General features: G+C 51.7%; 1 pseudogene; it reads right to left on the bottom strand.

Annotated features, from left to right (window-relative positions):
• Window positions 1–292: 292 nt before the first annotated feature.
• LOC115931665 (uncharacterized) lies at window positions 293–420 on the bottom strand (annotated as a pseudogene).
• Window positions 421–7,001: the final 6,581 nt, after the last annotated feature.

The following is a 7,001-nucleotide window of genomic DNA, read 5'->3' on the forward strand; positions in this document are numbered from 1 at the left end:
CCAAATAAAAGAATATTTAGAATAAAACACTATCAAAAAAAAAAACAATAGCTAGAACAGTATGAACAATGCTAGGGGCTGGGTGTAGGTGGCTCACGCCGGTAATCCCAACACTTTGGGAGGCTGAGGCAGCTGCATCACCTGAGGTCAGGAGTTTGAGACCAGCCTGGCCAACATGATGAAACCCCGTCTCTACTAAAAATGCAAAAAATTAGTTGGGCATGGTGGCAGGCACGTGTAATCCCAGCTACTCGGGAGGCTAAGGCAGGAGAGTCGCTTGAACCTGGGAGGCGGAGGTTGCAGCGAGCCAAGATCGCGCCACTGCACTCCAGCCTGGGCAACAGAGTGAGACTCTGTCTCAAAAAAAAAAAAAAAAAAAAAATACTACACTTGATCTTAGCCAAAAGGCCAAGACGTGATAAAATAATAATAATAAATGATGCTAAGGAAAAGAGTGACTTGCTGAAGGACGCTGCCCCCATTATGTGTGCAAAGTTTAAAATTACATGAAACAAAATGATGTATTATTTATGGCCAAATAATAAAAGATAGAGCCATCATCAGCGTGTCTGTGATGGCCTAAGACCATCTTTTAATAAAGATTGTAATTCAGGTCATTCCCCTCCCCTGCTCAAAATCCTCCCATGGCTCTCCAGTGCCCTTAAAGTCCCCGCTCCCTTGTCCTCCGGGTCCAGCTGGTCCTCCCCTGGCTTCCACTCTCGCCTTTCCTCCCTCTTCACCTGCCACTCGCGCCTTTTTGCCCCAAGCTTGTTCTCAACTCAGAACCTTTGCAGTTGCAGTGCCTTCTGCCTGGTTCACCCTTGCCTCCGCTGCCTCCTTGAAATTCATTGCTCAACTCAAGTGTCCCCTTCCCTCCAGCCACTCCAGCTTGTCGAAACATGCAGCTGTGATTTGTTCCACTTTTGCCGGCACACCCCTGGTCTGCCTAGAAGCTCCACAAGGACACCCCCGCCCCATCTGATTTGTCACTGCTGTGTCCCTAGGGTCCAGAGCAGTACTGCTCTGGGACTGGGATCTGGGGATGCAAGGCTCTGCCAGCCATGACCACCAGGGGGCATCCACGGGTCAGAAATCACGGCTTGGAGACCCACCGGGCCAGGCCACAGAGAGAGGTGTGCAGGTCAGGCCTGAGAAGAGGGAGACTCCAGCCGTCTCTGAACACAGCGACCCCAACACCACTGCTATCCTTCCTGAGGGTCCTCCCTGCAGCCTGATGGTGAAGATGAGGAAACTGAGGCTCAGAAAGGCCACAGGGGACAGGCGCGGTGGCTCATGCCTGTAATCCCAGCACTTTATCACTTGAGGTCAGGAGTTCAAGACCAGCCTGGCCAACATGGTGAAACCCTGTCTTTACTAAAAATGTTAAAAAAAAAAAAAAAAAAAGCTGGGCATGGTGGTGGGTGCCTGTAATCCCAGCTACTCAGGAGGCTGAGACGGGAGAATCGCTTGAACCCAGGAGGCGGAGGTTACAGTGAGCCGAGACCATGCCACTGCACTCCAGCCCGGGCAACAGAGTGAGACTCTATCTCAAAAAAAAAAAAAAAAAGCCACAGAAATGTCAAACACTCCTTCCCCCTCCTCACAGGACATTGACAGGGAAGCTACAGATGGAGGGTGGGTGGGGACGCTGGGGGCCCTGGCCTGGCTGGGAGGACCAAGTCAGGGCAGCCAGGCTCAGACTGACCCTGCTGTCCATGAGGAGCCTCAGCTCACACAGGCAGCCCAATCCCTGCCTGGGTTCAGCAGCTCCCATTGCACACATGGGGAAACTGAGGCTCAGAGACAGGCTGGAGCTGGACTCTGTACACCAGAACCTGGCAGGTCCTGCCACACCATTGCTGCCCAACGAATCCTCCCCAGCTGCCATCTGTGCTGGGGCTTGGGGACTCAGTGTGGGGACAGCAGGCTGGTGCCCCTCACCCACTTCCTACCAGTTCCCTATTCAATAGATGGAGAACTGTGTCTGAGCCCACCCAGGTTCATCCAAGGGCTGCAAACTCAGACTACCCCCCACAAGAGGAAACGCCCAGTGGCCTGCCCCTGGAGTGGGTAGGGAAGCCCCGTGTTCAAAGCTGTGCCCCACAAACCTGGCTCCCCGTGCTGTGTGAACTTGAACAGGCTCCTTGCCCTCTCTGGGCCTGTTTCTCTGTCCAGTGGGGGCCTCTTCACGCCATTTTGTTAGAAGAGTCTCTAGAAGAAGAAAAAGATCACTTGTCAACCAATTAAGAACTGCTCAGATGCTCTTTCTAAGCACTGAGGTTCTTTTACATGACACAAAGACCCTGATATGGCCAGTGCACTGTTGTTTATTGAAATTGAGGTGAAATTCACATAACACATGGTTAACCATTTTATTTTATTTTATTTTTTATTTGAGACAGGGTCTCACTGTGTCACCCAGGCTGGAGTGCAGTGCTGCGATCACAGCTCACTGCAGCCTCAGTCTCCCGGGCTCAAGCGATCCTCCCACCTCTGAGTAGCTGGGACAACAGGCGCGTGCCACCACGCCTGGCTAATTTTTGTAGTTTTGGGTAGAGACGGTGTCGCTAGGTTGCCAGGGCTGGTCTTGAACTCTTGGGTTCAAGCGATCCTCCTGCCTCGGCCTCCCAAAGTGCTGGGCTTACAGGTGTGAGCCACCGCGCCCGGCTACAGTTAACTATTTGAAAGTGAACAATTCAGTGGCATTTAGGACATTTGCAATGTCGTGCAACCGCTGTCTGATTCCAGAACATTTCCATCATCCCAAAAGGAAACCCCGTCCCCATCGGCAATCACTCCTCATTCCTCTTCCCCAGCCCCAGGTAACACCAATCTACCTTATGTCTCTATGGATTTGCCTGTTCTAGGCATTTCATATCAATGGAATCTCACACTACGTGGCCTTTTGTGTCTGGCTTCTCTCACTCAGCACTGTGGGGATTTATTTGTTTGTTTGTTTGTTTGTTTGTTTGTTTGTTTTTTGAGACGGAGTCTCACTCTGTCACCCAGGCTGGAGAGCAGTGGCACGATCTCAGCTCACTGCAACCTCTGCCTCCCGGGTTCAAGCGATTCTCCTGCCTCAGCCTCCCAGGTAGCTGGGATTACAGGCTCCCGCCACCACACCCGACTAATTTTTCGTATATTTAGTAGAGAAGGGGTTTCACCACATTGGCCAGGCTGGTCTTGAACTCCTGACCTCAACTGATCCGCCCGCCTCAGCCTCCCAAACTGCTGGGATTACAGGTGTGAGCCACCATGCCCGGCCAACATCAGGTTTTTGAGGTTCACCCTCGTCACGGCATGGATCAGCGCTGCATTCCTTTTTACGGGTGCATAATATCCCACTGCACGGACACCTCATATTCTGTGTATCAGTTCATCTGCCAACAAAAATGAAGGCTGTTTCCACCTTTCAGACATCGTGAGCCATGCTATGAACTTTCACACACAAGTGTCTGTTTAAACACCTGCTTTCAATTATTCCCGGTATATACCCAGGAATAGACTCCCTGGATCATATGGTAATGTTAGGCTTAACTTTCTGAGGAATTTCACAATTTCACCGTGTGTGTGTGAGTGTGTGTGTGTGTGTGTGTGTGTGTGTGTGTGTGTGTGTGTGTGTGTGTGTGTTTTATAAGGCCCCTGGCCAAACTGGGAATATAGTGCCTAGAAATTTCTGGCAAGTTCTTTTCTCTGAGCGCTTTCCTCTGCATCAACCTGTCCCTCCCACCAAAGCCTGCTCGACCCTGGCTGACCATAGTCCCCTTCCAAGGCGACCCCAGCCCGCCCAACCTCAGGGCAGTATCTGCACCTGTGTTATGTCCCCATCATCCATGCTTTGAATGCTACTGATATTTTGTATACTTAAAGTGCTACCCAGGCTGGGCGCGGTGGCTCACACCTGTAATCCCAGCACTTTAGGAGGCCCAGGCAGGCCGATCACCTGAGCTCAGGAGTTCAAGACCAGCCGGGCCAACATAGTGAAACCCTATCTCTATTAAAAATACAAAAAATTGGTCGGACATAGTGGCTCACACCTGTAATCCCAGAACTTTGGGTGGCCAAGGCGCATGGATCACCTGAGATCAGGAGCTCGAGATCAGCTTGGCCAACATGGTGAAACCCCATCTCCACTAAAAATACAAAAATTAGTCAGATGTGGTGGTGAGTGCCTGTAATCCCAGCTACTCAGGAGGCTGAGGCAGGAGAATTGCTCAAACCTGGGAGGCAGAGGTTGCAGTGAGCCAAGATCACGCCACTGCACTCCAGCTTGGGCGATAGAGGGAGACTCAGTCTTAAAAAAAAAAAATTAGCCAGGTGTGGGGGTGCGTGCCTGTAATCCCAGCTACTCAGGAGGCTGAGGCAAGAGAATCACTTGAACCTGGGAGGCAGAGGTTGCAGTGAGCCGAGATCAGGCCACTGCACTCCAGCCTGGGTGACAGAGCGAGACCCCATCTCAAAAAAATAAAAATAAAAAATAAAATAATAAATAAATATATAAATAATAAAGTGCTGCCCAAATTGTTTTGTTTTAGAGATTATAAAAACAGAAAAAGGGGGTGGGCACGGTGGCTCATGCCTGTAATCCCAGCACTTTGGGAGGCCGAGGCGGGCGGATCACGAGGTCAGGTGATCAAGACCATCCGGGCTAACAGTGTGAAACCTCGTCTCTACTAAAAATACAAAAAATTAGCTGGGCATGGTGGTGGGCGCCTGTAGTCCCAGCTACTCGGGAGGCTGAGGCAGGAGAATGGCATGAACTCAGGAGGCGGAGCTTGCAGTGAGCCAAGATTGCGCCACTGCACTCCAGCCTGGGCACAGAGCGAGACTCCGTCTAAAAAAAAAAAAAGAAAAAGAAAGAGACGACCCATGACCCATCTCTCTTCTTGGAGCTGCTGTGGGCTCAGGCTGGAGAAAGTTAGTGGGTGTGTCCTTCTGATTAGAGGACCCGCTACCACCCAGACTCTTCTGGCAATCTCCAGCTTATCTTACAAAGCCCAGCTCTGATGACCCCTCCTTCAGGCAGCCCTCCTGGATCTCCCAGGAAGGTCCTGGCTCTGGCTTATCCCTGACTATTCAGAGCTGGGCTGTGTCGTGAAAGGCCTCAGTGCTCTCTTCCTTTGCTTTGCCTTTTTTTTTTTTTGCTCTGTCGCCCAGGCTGGAGTGCAGTGGAGCGATCTTGGCTCACTGCAACCTCCGCCTCCCAGGTTCAAGCGATTCTTCTGCCTCAGCCTCCTGAGTAGCTGGGACTACAGGCGTGCACCACCACGCCCAGGTATATTTATTTATTTATTTATTTATTTATTTATTTATTTATTTATTTATTTGTATTTTTAGTAGAGATGGGGTTTCTCCATGTTGGTCAGGCTGGTCTCGAACTCCTGACCTCAAGTGATCTGCCCGCCTCAGCCTCCCAAAGTGCTGGGATTACAGGCGTTAGCCATCATGCCTGACCAGTTCTCTTTCTTTGGTGCTCACCCTTTTGTCCAGCACCCCAGAGACGCTTCTGAGACCCATGGTGCTTGCTGAAAGCATCTGGGCACCTTCTCAGTGCTCAGCCCTTGTCCAGGCCCACAGGCAGGTCTCTGCCCAGTCTGAGTGTCCCCTGAACTCTCCAGCCCCACTCCTGACCCTCATTCATTCATTCGTTTGGGTATTTATGGAGCACCTGCTGTGTACAGAGACTCAACTGACACAGACAGACAAAACCCCAGTCCTGGGGAGTCATGGGGTGGGAAACAGATGACCTTGACAGTCACCACATGGCACATGGGTTGTCAGGCGGGCAGGCGCAGGAGGGGAGGCGAGGACACAGCAGGATGGAGACCCCAAGTCCCTGGAGACGAGGCCCTGTATTGGGGGCTGGGGCTGTGAGGAGGGCACGGGGGAGCCACAGCGGGTTCTGGGCGTCAAGGCCGCCTCTGGCCGCCGATGGGAGAGGGAGGAACCCAGGCAGGAGGGAGGTCAGGGCGCCAGGGCACCAGGACGGGAGCAGGGAGCGATGGTGGGGCCCCACTGGAGAGCAGGTGGGGAGAGAACTGTGGGATTTGGGTGCAGCCAGAGAGAGTGGAAGAGGCTGAGGCCAGCAGAGTTGTGGGGGTGGGGAGGTCATGGGGTGAGGGTGGCGTGGAGGGGCCCCCACACCCTCTGGGCAGCATACACATCCGACCAAGGATTCAGTTCCTCAAAAATGCCACATTGGCGCGTGTGCGCACATGGGCAGAGCATGCACACGGACACGCACGACACACACAGGCACACACACCTGCACATAGAGACACACAATATACAGAGAGATATACAGACAACACACACAACACAGACACACACACACAACACATGGATGCACACACACACAGACACACAACACACAGACACAGAGACACAGAGACACCACACACCACACACATACAACACAGAGACACACACATAACACATGCACATCAAACACAACTACACTCAACATAGAGACAGACACACACAGAGACATGCAACACACAGAGACACACAGAGACACACATACAACACACACAGACACATACGCAGAGACACACAACACACAGACACACAGAAACCGACAACAGACACACATACAACACACACAACACACACATACAACACAGAGACAAACGCATAACACATAGATGCACACATACAACACACACACATCCAATACAACTACACACAACACAGAGAGACATACAGCATACAGACAGACACACATATAACACACACAACACATGTGCAACACAGATATAACACATAGATGCACGCCAAGCACACACAACACACACAGACACACAAAACAGAACCACACACACAACACACAGACACACGACATGCACAGAGACACACGCATACAACAGCCACAGAGACACACAGACACCATGCATACAACACAGAGATACACATACATCGCTTGAACCCGGAAGGCGGAGGTTGCAGTGAGCCAAGATCGCGCCACTGCACTCCAGCCTGGGTGACAGAGCAAGACACCGTCT

The sequence above is a fragment of the Gorilla gorilla genome, chromosome 20 (assembly GCF_029281585.2).
Source record: "Gorilla gorilla gorilla isolate KB3781 chromosome 20, NHGRI_mGorGor1-v2.1_pri, whole genome shotgun sequence".
Classification (NCBI taxonomy): Eukaryota; Metazoa; Chordata; class Mammalia; order Primates; family Hominidae; genus Gorilla; species Gorilla gorilla.